The sequence below is a fragment of the Pseudophryne corroboree genome, chromosome 11 (assembly GCF_028390025.1).
Source record: "Pseudophryne corroboree isolate aPseCor3 chromosome 11, aPseCor3.hap2, whole genome shotgun sequence".
Lineage (NCBI taxonomy): Eukaryota > Metazoa > Chordata > Amphibia > Anura > Myobatrachidae > Pseudophryne > Pseudophryne corroboree.
The window spans coordinates 155,646,545-155,668,256 of NC_086454.1; positions in this window are offsets into that span (position 1 = coordinate 155,646,545).

The following is a 21,712-nucleotide window of genomic DNA, read 5'->3' on the forward strand; positions in this document are numbered from 1 at the left end:
ACCTTGGATAGCTTTTTCATTCAGAAATGTATCCATTCCTTTTTTAAATCCAATTACAGAGTCCGCCATTACCACCTTCCCTGGCAGGGAATTCCACATCCTGATTGGCCTAACAGTGAAGAACCCTTTCCTCCGTTGCGTTCGGAACTTTCTCTCCTCCAGTCACAGCGAGTGCCCACGTGTCCTAAACTGTTCTTTTAATAAATAATTCCTCTGATAACTCTTTGTGATGTCCCTTTACATATTTGAAGATATTAATAATATCTCCTCTTAGGCGCCTCTTTTCTAGTGTATACATATTCAGCCTAGTAAGTCTTTCCTTATAGTCAAGTCCTTCTAGGCCTTTAATCAATTTAGTAGCTCGCCTTTGAACACTTGAGTTTACTGATGTCTTTGTTATACAGTGGTGCCCAAAACTGAACACAATATTCCAGGTGCGGACGTACCAATGCCTTATACAGCGGCATGATTATATCCAAGTCCCTTGTCTCAATTCCCCTTTTTATGCACGCTAGCACCTTACTTGCCTTCTTTACTGTGTTTTGACATTGTGTACGGTTATTAAGCCTATTATCAATGAATACCCCCAAATCTTTTTCCAACTCTGTTTCCCCTAGGCGTTCCCCATATAATATGTAGGATGCAAGTTTGTTTTTAGTCCCAAAATGCATAACCTTGCATTTGTCTGTATTGAACCTCATTTTCCATTTAGACACCCAGAGTTCAAGTTTAGATAGATCATTCTGCAAGGACTCCACATCCAATTCTGAATTAATTACCTTACACAGTTTAGTATCATCTGCAAAGATTGACACTGTGCTTTCCAGGCCTATTTCTAGGTCATTGATAAATATGTTGAACAGTAGTGGTCCGAGTACGGACCCTTGTGGTATTCCGCTGACTACTGGGGACCAGGTTGAGGACTTCCCGTTGACCACTACTCGCTGTACCCTGCTTATCCATGTGCAAATAGTTTTTCCTAGGCCAATCTCCTTTAATTTGATCATCAGTCTCCTGTGAGGAACTGTATCGAAGGCTTTTGCAAAATCTAGGAAGACCACATCCACTACTTTTCCTTGATCAAGATTATTGCTCACTTCCTCGTATAAGCTAATTAAGTTAGTCGACATGACCTGTCCCTCACAAACCCATGCTGGTTCTTGCTAATAATCCTAGCGGACTTTAGATACTCCTGTATGACGTCTCTTAGAATTCCTTCCAATATTTTCCCCACTATAGATGTTAAACTAACTGGTCTGTAGTTTCCCGGAAGATTTTTGGATCCCTTTTTAAATAATGGCACTACCTCAGCTATACGCCAATCCTTCGGTACCATGCCTGATCTAATTGAACTATTGAAAATCAAGTATAGGGGTAGTGCTAGTTGTGAATTAAGCTCCACAAGAACCCTCGGGTGAAGTCCATCAGGACCAAGTGATTTATTAATCTTAATTTTGCTTAGTCTCTCCCGGACTACTTCTTCGCTTAAACAAGTATCTAACCATGAATCATTACTGTCACAATTGTTATGCTCTACTCCTACCATCAGTTCTTCACTGGTGAATACTGATGAAAAGAATTTGTTCAGTATTTCCGCATTAATTTCGTCATCATTTATCAATTCTCCTAATTCATCTTTTAATGGACCTATATTCTCCGTCTTTAACCTTACACCGTTTATGTATTTAAAAAACTTTTTAGGATTGGTTTTACTCTCTATAGCGATTTGCTTTTCATTTTCCATTTTAGCTGCTCTTATTGCTTTTTTTGCATCTCTTATTACACTCCTTGTAATACTTGAAAGACTCCTCCTTTCCATTAGATTTAAATGCTTTGAAAGCCCGCTTTTTTTTATCCATTTCTGCCTTAACCTTCTTGTTAAGCCACATCGGTTTGAGTTTAATACTCTTGCGTTTACTGCTCATGGGAATAAAGTTATGAATATTGCTATCCAGCTACCCTTTTAAAACATCCCACATTTCCGAAGTGTTCTTGTTATTAAACAGAACCTCCCACTCTATGTCGTTAAGTGCACATCTAAGCATACTGAAATTAGCCTTCCTAAAGTTAAAAGTTTTGGTGGAACCCCTGTAGCTATGTTTCCTGAAACTGATGTCGAATGTGATCATATAGTGATCACTGTTACCCAAAGTCTCCCCAACTTTAGTGTTTGATATAATGACCACATTATTAGTAATTACTAGATCCAGGGTAGTTTTACCACTAGTTGGGTCCTCGACTAATTGAGACAAGTAGTGATCCCTAAACATATTTAAGAACCTGCTGCCCTCGCTTTAGCACATGAATCGTTACTCCAGTTTATATCTGGGTAATTAAAATCCCCCAATCCCGCTGCCATTTTCATTTGCTGCAATAGTTGTTCTTCCTCATGTATGCTAATATCTGGCTGTTTGTAGCATGTGCCTATGATTAGTATTTTTGCATCAATTCCCCAACTTGAGATTTCTACCCATAGTGTCTCCACATTATCGCCAGTCTCCTCATAGATAACCTCCTTTAGGTATTGTTTAAGTGATGGTTTAACATAAAGACATACACCTCCTCCTCTTTTGTTAGCCCTGTCCCTCCTAAAAAGAGAATACCCCTCCAAGTTAGCAACCCAGCCGTGAGAGTCGTCCCACCATGTTTCCGTAATACCTATAATGTCATACTCAGCCACTGATGCTAACAATTCCAATTCCCCCATTTTACCTGCTAGACTTCTTGCGTTTGCAAGCATACATTTCAGTTTATCGGTTCCTTTATTTGTTTGTTTTCCTAAAGATTTCCCATCCTGGTTAACTAGTGCATCCGTAGAGTTACTGATACAGACTGTCCTTCTCGCTCCCTCTCCAACCCCACCGTACTTTTCTCTTTGGTCAACCCAATGTTCCTGTCTAAAATCACCGCCCTGACATAAGTATTTTCCCTTAAGTCCCGTACAACATTTTCTGTAGTCTGTAATGATGACACATAATTGTTATTATTTAATGCTTTAGCAATACCTTTCTAAACACCCTTAATAGAACCCATGTAAATACCCTTACCAGCTGCACTTTCCCTCCCCCCTTCTCCACCTCCATTTATCTCACTACCACCATCCATACTATACTCGCTGCATGACCCATAGTTTCTAGCTAAACCCTCCCCCAATGCTCCTAGTTTAAAAGCTCCTCCAACCTACTAACCATCCTACCCCCAGCACCACAGCCCCTTCCTCATTCAGGTGCAATCTGTCATGAGAAAAAAGATGGCGCCTGACTGAGAAGTCCGCCCAGTGTTCCAAGAACACAAACCCCTCTTTCCTACACCACTCTCTGAGCCACACATTTACCTCCCTAATCTCCCTCTGTCTCCCTGGGCTAGCGCGTGGCACTGGTAATATGTAGGAGAAAATTACCTTAGATGTTTTTTTTTTTTTTAGTTTCTGGCCTAAGTCCCTATAATCTTTCTTAAGGACATCCCACCTACCACTAACTTTGTCGTTGGTGCCAATGTGCACCAAGACCGGTGGGTCTTTCCCAGCCCCTCCCAACAATCTATCTACCCGGTCCGCGATGTGCCGTACCCGAGCACCCGGGAGACAACAGACCGTACGGCGATCACGGTCCCGGTAGCAGATTGCCCTATCTGCCTTCCTAATGATAGAGTCCCCTACTACCACCATCTACCTGGGCGCCTCTCTAGCTTTCATCCCATCTGAGCCAGAGGGACCACTCCTCCGGTTGCTAGAGTGAGCAGTCTCCTCCAGCTCCGTCATTTCGTCGCTATCATCCACCGAATCTTCGTCCAATCGGGCAAATTTGTTCGGGATTGATAGATCCGAGATGTCGTGTCTCCCCCTCTTTTACTCCCTTCTAACAGTGACCCAACTGCCTACCTGATTTTCCTCATCTACCAGTAACCCCTGCTGCAACTCCTCCACTGTTCTATTTAAACTTCGCTCGAGATTGTAAATATCCCTCAGTCGCGTAACGGTCTACTCTAGACCAGTTACCTGGGCTTCCAGGGCAACCGTTCGCTCACATCTCGTGCATATGTATTCGCCCTGGGTCGGCTGCTCCAGGTGCACATACATCTTGCACGACACGCACTGAGTGAGACTTTCAATCACGGCCCCTCCCATTGTTTGACATCTCAACTCCCTATTACCTTTCGAAAGTACAATAGAGAATAAAAACCAACTAACCAATACAATCAATACACAATAAGTAATCAATACTTATCTGAGTGGGACCTCTCCTGCGGCACCGATACTCCACCTAGCAGTTGCAGTTGTTCCAGATCACTGCACCTCCTTTTCACTCGGCTTCCGGCTCCTGCTTCTGCTGATTCCAACTCCCATACACTTACAAATCCAAGCAACACTTTAAAATACAAGCCCTTACAATGAGCAAGAAACCTTCCGTACTGTAGAGCCTCGTAAGAAGGCAAACATCTTCCCCAGAAGACAAATGCACTGATGAACCGATACCCGGGCTTGCTTCAGGACATCCCAGACCATTGCTTGAATCACCAACACTTTCTCCTCCGGCAGGAACACCCTCTGCACTTCCGTGTCGAGGATCATCCCCAGAAAAGACAATCTCCTTGTCGGTTCCAAATGCGACTTTGGAAGGTTCAGGATCCAACCGTGTTTCCTGAGCAGATGAGTCGTGAGAGCAATGGACTGCAAAAACGTCTCCCTGGACGACGCTTTTATCAGTAGATCATCCAGATATGGGATTATGTTCACCCCCTGTCTGCGGAGGAGAACCATCATCTCTGCCATCACCTTGGTGAACACCCTCGGTGCTGTGGAGAGGCCGAACGGCATGCCTGAAACTGATCGCGACTGTCTAACAGTGCAAATCTGAGATAAGCCTGGTGCGGCGGCCAAATCGAAATGTGGAGGTACGCATCCTTGATATCCAGGGATACCAGAAACTCTCCCTCCTCCAGACCTGAGATCACCACTCTCAGAGACTCCATTTTGAATTTGAATTCCCTCAGATAAGGGTTTAGCAACTTTAAGTTCAAAATAGGTCTGACCGAACCATCCGGTTTTGGTACCACGAAAAGGTTTGAATAGTAACCCTTGCGTTGCAAACGTGGTGGAGCTGGGAAAATGACCTGTGACATTTCCAATTTTCAGATGGCGTCCTGTAATATTGCCCTGTATGTCAGCAACGCTGGCAAGCCTGATTTGAAGAATCGGTGAGGCTGGAGTTCTTGAAACTCCACTCTGTACCCCTGGGACACAATATCCTGTACCCAGGGAGGGATCCAGGCCGGGCGACACCCAGATGTTGCTGAAAAGTCTGAGTCTCGCACCCAACAGCCCGCCCTCCACCGTCATGCTGAGGATTTTGAGGAACCAGAAGCAGGTTTCTGGTCCTGGGAGTCTGCGGGTGTAGGCTTTTTGGATTTTGCATGACCACCCCTAAAGAAGGTGGTATGTGGCTTGGACCTTTTTGTTCTAGCGGTCCGAAAGTACTGCGATGCAGTTGGGGAAAAAGGTTTCCTCGTAGAAGGTGTAGCAGAGGGAAGGAAAGGTGACTTACCCGTGGTTGCCGTGGAAATCCACGCATCCAATGCTTCCCCAAATAGAGCCTGACCTGTGTAGGGTAGGGTCTCCACACTTCTCCTGGATTCCGCGTCTGCAGACCATTGGCGTAGCCAGAGTCCCCTGCGAGCCGAGACCGACATGGCAGATATCCGTGCAGTCAGCGTACCCAGGTCCTTCATGGATTCCACCATGAACCCCGCAGAATCCTGTATGTTACGTAAAAACAATTCAATGTCACTTCTATCCATTGTATCTAAATCCTCTAGTAATGTGCCTGACCACTTTACTATGGCTTTAGAAATCCATGCACAGGCAATGGTGGGCCTTAACGCCACTCCCGAAGCAGTTTATATGGATTTGAGTATAGTGTCAATCTTACGATCAGCCGGTTCTTTTAACGCGGTAGATCCAGGGACAGGTAAAACCACCTTTTTAGACAGTCTGGAGACCGATGCGTCAACTATGGGTTGGTTTTCACACTTTTTTCGATCCTCAGGGAAGGGAAAGGCAACCAGAACCCTTTTGGGGATCTGGAATTTTTTCTCCGGGTTCTCCCAGGATTTTTCAAATATAGCGTTTAATTTTTTAGACGAAGGAAGGTTAGCGAGGCTGTCTTATTGTTAGTCAAGTAAGCCTCCTCAACCTGCTCAGGTGGCGTGTCAGTAATGTTTAATACATCTCTAATTACCTCAATCATGAGCTGCACAGCATTTGCAAGGGATGCTGCCCCACCATAGCACGTCCCCATCATCGTCTGCTGTATCAGAGTCAGTATCAGTGTCATCTTCTATAATCTGGGCAAGTGCACGTTTCTGTGGGATCATGCTAGGGGGTCTTGCCGGAATAGGAACAGAACCTGACCAAACTGCCATAGAATTCTTTAACAGCTGAGTTTCTGTCTCAGTATGTGCTACCCTAGTATAAATCTGAGAGATTATTCCTTCAATGGAGGTCAACCACTCAGGCTCAATCATAGGGATCTGAGACAAGATAGTACATTCCTGTGTACATGGAATGGTGTCTTCCTGAGAAAAAACAGCCTCTGCAGCATATGACACAGAGGGGCAGATGTATTAACCTGTAGAAGGCATAAGGAAGTGATAAACCAGTGATATGTGCAAGGTGATAAAGGCACCAGCCAATCAGCTCCAATATGTAAATTAACAGTTAGGATCTGATTGGCTGGTGCCTTTATCATCTTGCACATATCACTGGTTTATCACTTCCTTATGCCTTCTACAGGATAATACATCTGCCCCAGAGTCCCTAGACATGGCTATGGGAGATAATAAATACCCACACACAGGGAATTGTAGACACAGTCCCCCCCCCCCCCCCCCCCCCAAAGTATGCCACAGAGAGACACAGAGATTGGAGTCAACCCGCGCTTCCTGAGGTAGATATAATACAACTACCTAGCGCTTACTGTGTACCTTAATAGATTGGACAGTATTTACACATCCCCCCCCTTCTACAACCCCCTGGTATCGCACAGGATAGCTAGAGTTAGGTGGAGGGACCGTTTCCCCTGCCAGCGTCTGTGTACAGGAACTGCAGGCAGGAAAATGGCGCTGAACGCTGATGGGTCCGCTCTGAAGAGAAGCTCCGCCCCCTGAAGATGGCGCATCTTCCCGCACAAATTCTTTATACTGGCCTGAGGATTCCATCGCTAGCCGCGGGATTCAGCCCCTGGTTACCGTCTGTGTACTGAGGATTCTATCGCTAGCCTGGGAATTCAGTCTCCGGTTAGGGTCTGTGACCAGTTTAGGGTATTTAGACGCTGGCTTAGGACGCCCCTCATAGCGCCAACACTGTGTTCTGCTGAGCCTTCCCCGGAGCGCAGCCATTCAGAGCTGCGCTCCTACCCTTGTGTCGCTATATCTCACCACCTTCTGTCTTCTGGCTTTGTTAGGGGGTGCCGGCATGCTGCGGGAGTGAGCAGTCGCGTGGGGCAGCTAACGATCAGCACCCTCAGGAGATCAGTGTCCTGTCAGCAGAGATCGTGGCTCGGACCCCTCAGGGCGGACACTACTCCCCCCCCTAAGTCCCTCGAAGCAGGGAGGCTGTTGCCAGCAGCCTCCCTGTGCCTTAACTCTAAAAAAAACAACAGGATTTTGATACCTGTCGGTAAATCCTTTTCTCCTAGTCCGTAGAGGATGCTGGGGTCCACTTCATGACCATGGGGTATAGATGGTTCCGCAGGAGCCATGGGCACTCTTAAGACTTTTCAATGGGTGTGAACTGGCTCCTCCCTCTATGCCCCTCCTCCAGACCTCAGTTATAGGAACTGTGACCAGGGAGACGCACATTTCGAGGAAAGGATTTACTTTAAACTAGTGGTGAGATACATACCAGCTCACACCTCAACCATGCCGCACAACAATGCATTCAACAGAACACACGCCAACAGACATGAATCAATTACAGCAACATGCTGAAACTAATATAACACAACTTGTATATCTAATAACAAAAAACTGCAGCTAAAGTACGCACTGGGACGGGCGCCCAGCATCCTCTACGGACTAGGAGAAAAGGATTTACCGGTAGGTATCAAAATCCTGTTTTCTCATACGTCCTAGAGGATGCTGGGGTCCACTTCATGACCATGGGGTTTATACCAAAGCTCCAGTACGGGTGGGAGAGGGCGGATGACCCTGCAGCACCGATTGACTGAACTTGAGGTCTTCATCAGCCAAGGTGTCAAACTTGTAGAATTTTGCAAATGTGTTTGACCCTGACCAAGTAGCTGCTCGGCAAAGTTGCAATGCCGAGACCCCCCGGGCAGCCGCCCAGGATGAGCCCACCTTCCTAGTGGAATGGGCCTTCACTGACGTCGGTAACGGCAATACAGCCGTAGTATGAGCATGCTGAATCGTACTTCTGATCCAACGCGCAATAGTCTGCTTGGTAGCAGGACACCCAATCTTGTTGGGAGCATACAGGACAAACAAAGACTCTGTTTTCCGTATTCGAGCTGTTCTAGCGACATAAATCTTCAAAGCTCTAACCACATCTAGAGACTTTGACTCAATGAACGTGTCAGTAATTACTGGCACCACAATAGGTTGGTTTATGTGGAAAGATGAAACCACCTTTGGAAGAAAATGTTGACGAGTTCTCAACTCTGCCCTATCTTCATGGAAGATCAGGTAAGGGCTCTTGTGAGACAAGGCCCCCAACTCAGACACCCGCCGTGCGGATGCCAATGCCAAAAGCATCACCACTTTCCAAGTGAGAAACTTCAACTCTATCTCTTGTAGAGACTCAAACCAATCCGATTGAAGAAACTGCAACACCACATTAAGGTCCCATGGTGCCACTGGAGGCACAAATGAAGACTGGATGTGCAGAACCCCTTTCACAAAGTTCTGAACCTCTGGAAGAGAGGCCAATTGTTTTTGGAAGAACACTGACAAGGCCGAAATCTGGACCTTGATTGACCCCAATCGGAGGCCCGCATCCACACCAGCCTGCAGAAAATGGAGAAAACGTCCCAACTGAAACTCTTCCGTAGGAGCCTTCTTGGATTCACACCAAGACACATATTTTCTCCAAATACGGTGGTAATGTTTTGACGTTATTCCTTTCCTGGCCTGAATAAGGGTGGGGATGACTTCCTTGAGAATACCCTTATGGGCTAGGATCCGGCGCTCAACAACCATGCCGTCAAACGTAGCTGCGGTAAGTCTTGATACACGCACGGCCCCTGCTGCAGCAGGTCCTCGCGAAGAGGCAGAGGATCTTCTATGAGCAACTCCTGAAGATCTGGGTACCAAGCCCTCCTTGGCTAGTCTGGGGCAATGAAGATTGCTCGAACTCTTGTTCTCCTTATGATCCTGAGCACTTTTGGGATCAGCGGAAGTGGAGGGAAAACATACACCGACCGGAACACCCACTGGGCCACTAGCGCATCCACTGCTATTGCTTGAGGGTCTCCCGACCTGGAACAATATTTCTGAAGCTTCTTGTTGATATGAGATGCCATCATGTCTACTTGAGGAACTCCCCAAAGACTTGTCACCTCTGCGAAGACTTCTTGGTGGAGGCCCCACTCTCCTGGATGGAGATCGTGTCTGCTGAGGAAGTCTGCTTCCCAGTTGTCTACTCCCGGAATGAAAATTGCCGACAGGGCCTTTACATGTCTTTCTGCCGAGAGGAGGATCTTCGTCACCTCTGCCATTGCCGCTCTGCTTTTCGATCCGCCCTGCCTGTTTATGTCCGCGACTGCTGTTACATTGTCCGACTGGATCTGTACGGAATGATCTTGAAGAAGATGTACCGCTTGCTGAAGGCCATTGTAAATGGCTCTCAATTCCAGCACGTTTATGTGAAGGCAGGCTTCCTGACTTGACCATTTTCCTTGGAAGCTTTCCCCCTGAGTGACAGCTCCGCAGCCTCGGAGATTTGCATCCGTGGTTACCAGGACCCAGTCCTGAATCCCGAACTTGCGTCCCTCTAGTAGGTGAGAACTGTGTAGCCACCACAGGAGCGAAATCCTGGCTTTTGACGACAGGTTTATTTTCCGGTGCATGTGTAGGTGGGATCCCGACCACTTGGCCAACAGGTCCCACTGGAATACCCTGGCATGGAACCTGCCAAACTGTATGGCCTCGTAGGCCGCCACCATCTTCCCCAACAACCGTATGCACTGATGGACCGACACACTTGATGGTTTCAATATCTGTTTTACCATTTTCGGGATTTCCAGAGCCTTTTCCACCGGAAGAAATACTCTCTGAACTTCTGTGTCCAGAATCATCCCGAGAAGAGACAATCTTGTTGTCGGTTCCAACTGTGACTTTGGATAATTTATGATACAACCGTGTTGTTGGAGTATGGACAGGGAGAGTGTGATTTTTGTAACAACTGCTCCCTGGATCTCGCCTTTATCAGGAGATCGTCTAGATAAGGAATTACATTGACTCCTTTTTGACGCAGGAGAACCATCATCTCCGCCATCACCTTGGTCAGTGGCGTAACTACTGCCCCCGCAGTCCTCGCGGTGGCTTGGGGGCGAGGGGCTGCGGGGGCGCCACTGATTACAGCAGACTGACATGCGGACGAACGTCCGCATGTCAGTCTGCTTTATTGGAGGGACACGGCGGGCGCAGCGTGTGCCTATCCTGTGTCCCTCCTGAGCCCTGCATCATCTCCGGCGGCCCGCGGGTCTAATAGGGGGAAGTGCCGTCCGTGAGCCAATTAGAGCTCACGGACGGCACTTCCCCCTATCAGACCCGCGGCCGCCGGAGATGATGCAGGACTCAGGAGGGACACAGGAGAGGCACACGCTGCGCCCGCCGTGTCCCTCCAAGTTCTCCAACAAGCGGCGGCTGCACTGCGGCATATCTGTCACGGGGGGGGAGAGAGGAGAGGGTGTCTGGCACCGGGGAATATATGGCCATTGGGGGGGGGATGTCAGGCACTAGGGGGGATATCCGGCACTGGGGCATATATGACACTGTGGGGGGGGGGCGGGGGATATCTGGCACTAGGGCATATCTGGCACTGGGGAAGGGGGGGGGGGGGATATCTGGCACTGGGGCATATATGGCACTGGGGGGGGGGGGGATATCTGGCACTAGGGCATATCGCACTGGGGGGGGGGGGATGTCTGGCACTGGGGGGGATATCTGGCACTGGGGCATATATGGCACTGGGGGGGGGGATATCTGGCACGGGGTGGATATGTGGCACTGGGGGGGGGGGGGATATCTGGCACTGGGAGGGAATATCTGGCCCTGGGGCTTATATGGCACTGGGGGAGAATATCTGGCACTGGGGGGGGAATATCTGTCACTGGGGATATATGGCACTCGGGGGGAATATATGGCACTGGCGGCATATCTGGCACTGGGGGAATATCTGGCACTGGGGGCATATGTGGCACTGGGGGGGAATATATGGCACTGGCGGCATATCTGGCATGGGGGGAATATCTGGCACTGGGGGCATATGTGGCACTGGGGGGGAATATCTGGCACTGGGGGCATATCTGGCACTGGGGGGGTATATGTGTACCTGGCACATGGGGGGGGGGGGCTATATTTGGCACCGGGGGCATGTGAGTACCTGGCACCGTGGGGAAATATCTGGCACTGGGGACATATGTGGCACTGGGAGCACAGCCCTAGCAACAAGGACTACCTCCTAGCAACGAGCATGACACCCAGTGCATGAAACACCTGACAACGAGCATGACACCCAGTGCATGAAACACCTGGCAACGAGCATGACACCCAGTGCATGAAACCCCTGACAACGAGAAGGTAATTGAAAAGTAATTAGAAGCCTTACTGTAGGACTTAATGTGTAATGGGCATTACGGTGTGTGGCATAATGTATCACGGACATTGTGGTGTGTGTCATAATGTGTCACAGGCATTACGGTGTATGGTATACTATATCGCGGGCATTGTGATATGTGGTATAATGTCTCAGGGTCATTGCAGTGTGTGGCATAATGTATCACGGACATTGCGGTGTGTGTCATAATGTGTCAGGCATTACGGTGTGTGGTATACTATATCACGGGCATTGTGGTATGTGGTATAATGTCTCAGGGTCATTGCAGTGTGGCATAATACATAACGGGCATTGCGGTGTGTGGCATAGGGTATAACGGGCAGGGCATTGCGGTATGTGTCACAGGCATTACGGTGTATGGTATACTATATCACGGGCATTGTGGTATAATGTCTCAAGGTCATTGCGGTGTGTGTCATAATGTGTCACAGGCATTGTATGTGCTATAATGTATCAGGGGCATTGCAGTGTGTAGCATAATGTATAACGGGCATTGCGATTCCTGTCATAATGTGTCGGGGGCATTACGGTGTGTGGCATAATGTGTCGGGGGCATTACAGTGTGTGCATATTGTGTCATGTGCATTGTTGTGTGCGGCATAATGTCTAAGGGCCATTGCAGTATGTGGCATAATGTATACTGGGCATTACTATAAGGAGGAAAAATGACAAATAATGTAAGGGGCATGAATCAGGATTATTTTTCTTTCCTGTGGTGGCTAACGTCTGGGCGTGCAGGTTGCAAAACTGGGGTATAAGGTAGTCTTTTCCTGCAATACCACGCCCCTTTACGAGAAACCACGCCCATTCCAACAAAACCACGCCCCATTTTGAACTTGAATCGTTTCCTGATTTTTTAGGTTTAGGATCGGTCTGACCGAGCCGTCCGGCTTCGGAACTCCCCTTGTTGTGACAAAGGTACCAGGACTATGACCTGATCCTGACATAATTTTTGGATTGCCGCTGTTACTGCTTCCCTTTCTGGAAGAGAAGCTGGCGAGGTCGATTTGAAAAATCGGCATGGGGGAACATCTTGAAACTCCAGCTTGTATCCCTGGGACACTATTTGCAACACCCAGGGATCCAGGCCAGACAGAATCCAACCTTGGCTGAACAGTTTGAGATGTGCCCCCACCCGAGCGGCCTCCCGTAAAGAAGCTCAGCGTCATGCTGAAAATTTGGCAGAAGTAGGGGTAGACTTCTGCTCCTAGGAATCTGAAGCTGCTGTGGACTTCTTTCCCCTTCCCCTACCTGCAAAGAAGGGGGAACCTCTCGCTTTTTTGTATTTATTGGGCCGAAAGGACTGCATGTGCGGTTGATATGTCTTTCTTGCTGGTGCAGGCGCAGAGGGCAAAAATTAGAGATGAGCGCCGGAAATTTTTCGGGTTTTGTGTTTTGGTTTTGGGTTCGGTTCCGCGGCCGTGTTTTGGGTTCGACCGCGTTTTGGCAAAACCTCACCGAATTTTTTTTTGTCGGATTCGGGTGTGTTTTGGATTCGGGTGTTTTTTTCAAAAAACCCTAAAAAACAGCTTAAATCATAGAATTTGGGGGTAATTTTGATCCCAAAGTATTATTAACCTCAAAAAACATAATTTACACTCATTTTCAGCCTATTCTGAACACATCACACCTCACAATATTATTTTTAGTCCTAAAATTTGCACCGAGGTCGCTGTGTGAGTAAGATAAGCGACCCTAGTGGCCGACACAAACACCGGGCCCATCTAGGAGTGGCACTGCAGTGTCACGCAGGATGGCCCTTCCAAAAAACCCTCCCCAAACAGCATATGACGCAAAGAAAAAAAGAGGCGCAATGAGGTAGCTGACTGTGTGAGTAAGATTAGCGACCCTAGTGGCCGACACAAACACCGGGCACATCTAGGAGTGGCACTGCAGTGTCACGCAGGATGTCCCTTCCAAAAAACCCTCCCCAAACAGCACATGACGCAAAGAAAAAAAGAGGCGCAATGAGGTAGCTGACTGTGTGAGTAAGATTAGCGACCCTAGTGGCCGACACAAACACCGGGCCCATCTAGGAGTGGCACTGCAGTGTCACGCAGGATGTCCCTTCCAAAAAACCCTCCCCAAACAGCACATGACGCAAAGAAAAAAAGAGGCGCAATGAGGTAGCTGACTGTGTGAGTAAGATTAGCGACCCTAGTGGCCGACACAAACACCGGGCCCATCTAGGAGTGGCACTGCAGTGTCACGCAGGATGTCCCTTCCAAAAAACCCTCCCCAATCAGCACATGATGCAAAGAAAAAGAAAAGAAAAAAGAGGTGCAAGATGGAATTATCCTTGGGCCCTCCCACCCACCCTTATGTTGTATAAACAAAACAGGACATGCACACTTTAACCAACCCATCATTTCAGTGACAGGGTCTGCCACACGACTGTGACTGATATGACGGGTTGGTTTGGACCCCCCCCAAAAAAGAAGCAATTAATCTCTCCTTGCACAAACTGGCTCTACAGAGGCAAGATGTCCACCTCATCTTCACCCTCCGATATATCACCGTGTACATCCCCCTCCTCACAGATTATCAATTCGTCCCCACTGGAATCCACCATCTCAGCTCCCTGTGTACTTTGTGGAGGCAATTGCTGCTGGTCAATGTCTCCGCGGAGGAATTGATTATAATTCATTTTAATGAACATCATCTTCTCCACATTTTCTGGATGTAACCTCGTACGCCGATTGCTGACAAGGTGAGCGGCGGCACTAAACACTCTTTCGGAGTACACACTTGTGGGAGGGCAACTTAGGTAGAATAAAGCCAGTTTGTGCAAGGGCCTCCAAATTGCCTCTTTTTCCTGCCAGTATAAGTACGGACTGTGTGACGTGCCTACTTGGATGCGGTCACTCATATAATCCTCCACCATTCTATCAATGTTGAGAGAATCATATGCAGTGACAGTAGACGACATGTCCGTAATCGTTGTCAGGTCCTTCAGTCCGGACCAGATGTCAGCATCAGCAGTCGCTCCAGACTGCCCTGCATCACCGCCAGCGGGTGGGCTCGGAATTCTGAGCCTTTTCCTCGCACCCCCAGTTGCGGGAGAATGTGAAGGAGGAGATGTTGACAGGTCGCGTTCCGCTTGACTTGACAATTTTGTCACCAGCAGGTCTTTCAACCCCAGCAGACCTGTGTCTGCCGGAAAGAGAGATCCAAGGTAGGCTTTAAATCTAGGATCGAGCACGGTGGCCAAAATGTAGTGCTCTGATTTCAACAGATTGACCACCCGTGAATCCTTGTTAAGCGAATTAAGGGCTGCATCCACAAGTCCCACATGCCTAGCGGAATCGCTCCGTGTTAGCTCCTTCTTCAATGCCTCCAGCTTCTTCTGCAAAAGCCTGATGAGGGGAATGACCTGACTCAGGCTGGCAGTGTCTGAACTGACTTCACGTGTGGCAAGTTCAAAGGGCATCAGAACCTTGCACAACGTTGAATCATTCTCCACTGCACTTGAGACAGGTGCATTCCATCTCCTATATCGTGCTCAATTGTATAGGCTTGAATGGCCTTTTGCTGCTCCTCCAACCTCTGAAGCATATAGAGGGTTGAATTCCACCTCGTTACCACTTCTTGCTTCAGATGATGGCAGGGCAGGTTCAGTAGTTTTTGGTGGTGCTCCAGTCTTCTGTACGTGGTGCCTGTACGCCGAAAGTGTCCCGCAATTTTTCTGGCCACCGACAGCATCTCTTGCACGCCCCTGTCGTTTTTTAAAAAATTCTGCACCACCAAATTCAAGGTATGTGCAAAACATGGGACGTGCTGGAATTTGCCCATATTTAATGCACACACAATATTGCTGGCGTTGTCCGATGCCACAAATCCACAGGAGAGTCCAATTGGGGTAAGCCATTCCGCGATGATCTTCCTCAGTTGCCGTAAGAGGTTTTCAGCTGTGTGCGTATTCTGGAAAGCGGTGATACAAAGCGTAGCCTGCCTAGGAAAGAGTTGGCGTTTGCGAGATGCTGCTACTGGTGCCGCCGCTGCTGTTCTTGCGGCGGGAGTCCATACATCTACCCAGTGGGCTGTCACAGTCATATAGTCCTGACCCTGCCCTGCTCCACTTGTCCACATGTCCGTGGTTAAGTGGACATTGGGTACAACTGCATTTTTTAGGACACTGGTGAGTCTTTTTCTGACGTCCGTGTACATTCTCGGTATCGCCTGCCTAGAGAAGTGGAACCTAGATGGTATTTGGTAACGGGGGCACACTGCCTCAATAAATTGTCTAGTTCCCTGTGAACTAACGGCGGATACCGGACGCACGTCTAACACCAACATAGTTGTCAAGGACTCAGTTATCCGCTTTGCAGTAGGATGACTGCTGTGATATTTCATCTTCCTCGCAAAGGACTGTTGAACAGTCAATTGCTTACTGGAAGTAGTACAAGTGGGCTTACGACTTCCCCTCTGGGATGACCATCGACTCCCAGCGGCAACAACAGCAGCGCCAGCAGCAGTAGGCGTTACACGCAAGGATGCATCGGAGGAATCCCAGGCAGGAAAGGACTCGTCAGACTTGCCAGTGACATGGCCTGCAGGACTATTGGCATTCCTGGGGAAGGAGGAAATTGACACTGAGGGAGTTGGTGGGGTGGTTTGCGTGAGCTTGGTTACAAGAGGAAGGGATTTACTGGTCAGTGGACTGCTTCCGCTGTCACCCAAAGTTTTTGAACTTGTCACTGACTTATTATGAATGCGCTGCAGGTGACGTATAAGGGAGGATGTTCCGAGGTGGTTAACGTCCTTACCCCTACTTATTACAGCTTGACAAAGGGAACACACGGCTTGACACCTGTTGTCCGCATTTCTGGTGAAATACCTCCACACCGAAGAGCTGATTTTTTTGGTATTTTCACCTGGCATGTCAACGGCCATATTCCTCCCACGGACAACAGGTGTCTCCCCGGGTGCCTGACTTAAACAAACCACCTCACCATCAGAATCCTCCTGGTCAATTTCCTCCCCAGCGCCAGCAACACCCATATCCTCCTCATCCTGGTGTACTTCAACACTGACATCTTCAATCTGACTATCAGGAACTGGACTGCGGGTGCTCCTTCCAGCACTTGCAGGGGGCATGCAAATAGTGGAAGGCGCATGCTCTTCACGTCCAGTGTTGGGAAGGTCAGGCATCGCAAACGACACAATTGGACTCTCCTTGTGGATTTGGGATTTCAAAGAACGCACAGTTCTTTGCGGTGCTTTTGCCAGCTTGAGTCTTTTCAGTTTTCTAGCGAGAGGCTGAGTGCTTCCATCCTCATGTGAAGCTGAACCACTAGCCATGAACATAGGCCAGGGCCTCAGCCGTTCCTTGCCACTCCGTGTGGTAAATGGCATATTGGCAAGTTTACGCTTCTCCTCCGACAATTTTATTTTAGGTTTTGGAGTCCTTTTTTTTCTGATATTTGGTGTTTTGGATTTGACATGCTCTGTACTATGACATTGGGCATCGGCCTTGGCAGACGACGTTGCTGGCATTTCATCGTCTCGGCCATGACTAGTGGCAGCAGCTTCAGCACGAGGTGGAAGTGGATCTTGATCTTTCCCTAATTTTGGAACCTCAACTTTTTTGTTCTCCATATTTTATAGGCAGAACTAAAAGGCACCTCAGGTAAACAATGGAGATGGATGGATTGGATACTAGTATACAATTATGGACGGACTGCCACGGTTAGGTGGTATAAAAAAACCACGGTTAGGTGGTATATATTATAATAATAATACAATTATGGATGGACGGACTGCCTGCCGACTGCCGACACAGAGGTAGCCACAGCCGTGAACTACCGCACTGTACACTGGTTGATAAAGAGATAGTAGTATACTCGTAACAACTAGTATGACACTATGACGACGGTATAAAGAATGGAAAAAAAACCACGGTTAGGTGGTATATATTATAATAATAATACAATTATGGATGGACGGACTGCCTGCCGACTGCCGACACAGAGGTAGCCACAGCCGTGAACTACCGCACTGTACACTGGTTGATAAAGAGATAGTAGTATACTCGTAACAACTAGTATGACACTATGACGACGGTATAAAGAATGAAAAAAAAACCACGGTTAGGTGGTATATATTATAATAATAATACAATTATGGATGGACGGACTGCCTGCCGACTGCCGACACAGAGGTAGCCACAGCCGTGAACTACCGCACTGTACACTGGTTGATAAAGAGATAGTAGTATACTCGTAACAACTAGTATGACACTATGACGACGGTATAAAGAATGAAAAAAAAACCACGGTTAGGTGGTATATATTATAATAATAATACAATTATGGATGGACGGACTGCCTGCCGACTGCCGACACAGAGGTAGCCACAGCCGTGAACTACCGCACTGTACACTGGTTGATAAAGAGATAGTAGTATACTCGTAACAATTAGGATGACACTATGACGGTATAAAGAATGAAAAAAAAAACCACGGTTAGGTGGTAGGTATATAATAATAAATAATACAATTCTGGTCGGACGGACTGCCTGCCGTGTGCCGACACAGAGGTAGCCACAGCCGTGAACTACCGCACTGTACACTGGTTGATAAAGAGATAGTAGTATACTCGTAACAATTAGGATGACACTATGACGGTATAAAGAATGAAAAAAAAAACCACGGTTAGGTGGTAGGTATATAATAATAAATAATACAATTCTGGTCGGACGGACTGCCTGCCGTGTGCCGACACAGAGGTAGCCACAGCCGTGAACTACCGCACTGTACACTGGTTGATAAAGAGATAGTAGTATACTCGTAACAATTAGGATGACACTATGACGGTATAAAGAATGAAAAAAAAAACCACGGTTAGGTGGTAGGTATATAATAATAAATAATACAATTCTGGTCGGACGGACTGCCTGCCGTGTGCCGACACAGAGGTAGCCACAGCCGTGAACTACCGCACTGTACACTGGTTGATAAAGAGATAGTAGTATACTCGTAACAATTAGGATGACACTATGACGGTATAAAGAATGAAAAAAAAAACCACGGTTAGGTGGTAGGTATATAATAATAAATAATACAATTCTGGTCGGACGGACTGCCTGCCGTGTGCCGACACAGAGGTAGCCACAGCCGTGAACTACCGCACTGTACACTGGTTAATAAAGAGATAGTAGTATACTCGTAACAATTAGGATGACACTATGACGGTATAAAGAATGAAAAAAAAACCACGGTTAGGTGGTAGGTATATAATAATAAATAATACAATTCTGGTCGGACGGACTGCCTGCCGTGTGCCGACACAGAGGTAGCCACAGCCGTGAACTACCGCACTGTACACTGGTTGATAAAGAGATAGTAGTATACTCGTAACAATTAGGATGACACTATGACGGTATAAAGAATGAAAAAAAAACCACGGTTAGGTGGTAGGTATATAATAATAAATAATACAATTCTGGTCGGACGGACTGCCTGCCGTGTGCCGACACAGAGGTAGCCACAGCCGTGAACTACCGCACTGTACACTGGTTGATAAAGAGATAGTAGTATACTCGTAACAATTAGGATGACACTATGACGGTATAAAGAATGAAAAAAAAAACCACGGTTAGGTGGTAGGTATATAATAATAAATAATACAATTCTGGTCGGACGGACTGCCTGCCGTGTGCCGACACAGAGGTAGCCACAGCCGTGAACTACCGCACTGTACACTGGTTGATAAAGAGATAGTAGTATACTCGTAACAATTAGGATGACACTATGACGGTATAAAGAATGAAAAAAAAAACCACGGTTAGGTGGTAGGTATATAATAATAAATAATACAATTCTGGTCGGACGGACTGCCTGCCGTGTGCCGACACAGAGGTAGCCACAGCCGTGAACTACCGCACTGTACACTGGTTGATAAAGAGATAGTAGTATACTCGTAACAATTAGGATGACACTATGACGGTATAAAGAATGAAAAAAAAACCACGGTTAGGTGGTAGGTATATAATAATAAATAATACAATTCTGGTCGGACGGACTGCCTGCCGTGTGCCGACACAGAGGTAGCCACAGCCGTGAACTACCGCACTGTACTGTGTCTGCTGCTAATATAGACTGGTTGATATTTAAAGAGATATTAGTAGTATACAACAATACTATACTGGTGGTCAGGCACTGGTCACCACTCCTGCAGCAAAAGTGTGCACTGTTAATTAATATAATTGTACTCCTGGCTCCTGCTAACAACCTGCAGTGCTCCCCAGTCTCCCCCACAATTAATTATAAGCTTTTAATTTATACATTGATGACTGTGCAGCACACTGGGCTGAGCTGAGTGCACACAGACTGAGTCACACTGTGTGACTGACTGTGCTGTGTATCGTTTTTTTTTTCAGGCAGAGAACGGATATAGCAGAGAGAAGTGAACGGATATATTATATTAAATAAAAGTTAACTAGCAACTGCACTGGTCACTGACTGTGGTAAACTAACTCTGTCTGCGACTCTGCACAATCTCTCTCTCTCTATCTAATCTATCTCTATTCTAATGGAGAGGACGCCAGACACGTCCTCTCCCTATCAATCTCAATGCACGAGTGAAAATGGCGGCGACGCGCGGCTCCTTATATAGAATCCGAGTCTCGCGATAGAATCCGAGCCTCGCGAGAATCCGACAGCGTCATGATGACGTTCGGGCGCGCTCGGGTTAACCGAGCAAGGCGGGAAGATCCGAGTCGCTCGGACCCGTGAAAAAAAACATGAAGTTCGGGCGGGTTCGGATTCCGAGGAACCGAACCCGCTCATCTCTAGCAAAAATGTCGACTTACCTGCGGTAGCTGCCGAGACTAACGCATCCAGTCCATCGCCAAATAAGGCCTCACCTTTATATGGGAGAGCCTCCATATTTCTTTTGGAATCTGCACCCGCGTTCCACTGGCGAATCCACAACACCCGCCGAGCCGATACTGCCATGGTAGCGGCTTGTGAACTCAAGAGTCCAATATCTTTCATCGCTTCTAGCATGTATGCGGCAGCGTCTTTGATATTCCCTAACTTAAGGAGTATCTCATCTTTATCAATTGTGTCAATTTCTGATGACACGCTTTCTGACCATTTTTCAATAGCGCAACTCGCCCACGCGCGAGCAATTGTGGGCCTGAGCAGCGTACCATTGGCAACATAAATGGATTTTAATGTAGTCTCCATTTTGCGGTCTGCCAGCTCTTTTAGTGAAGCCGTGCCAGGTGCAGGGAGAATTACCTTCTTAGTTAACCTGGACAGTGCACTGTCTAACACAGATGGTGACTCCCATTTTTTACTGTCCTCCACCGGGAAAGGATAAGCTATCTGAATTCTCTTGGGAATACAAAATTTATTTTCGGGATTCACCCACATCCCTTCAAAGAGTGTATTAAGCTCGTGGGAAGGAGGGAAAGTGACCTTAGATTTATTTTCTTTATAGAAATAAGCCTTCTCCTGAGGTACAGGAGTGGCTTCCGTGACTTCCAGAACTTCCCTTATAGCTACAATCATATATTATATATTTTTTTCCAATCTATGATCTATTTCTCTGGAGTCACTATCGTTGACACAAGAATCAGTGTCCGTGTCGGTATCAGTATTCACAATATTCACAAATGGTCTCTTATGTGACCCAGAGGGGTCGCCTGCGAATGGAAGAACAGAGCCCTGAAAAATCACATCCTCCACAGATTTTCTCCAGCACTCAGCATGAGATTCAGACTTATCTAATCTCCTATTGATATGATGCATACTATCACGTATCTCTTTCACCCATGCAGGCTCTTGGTGTGCCGGCAGCGCCACCACATTACACTTCTGTGTCCCTAAAATGGTTTCCTCCGGGGAGGAAC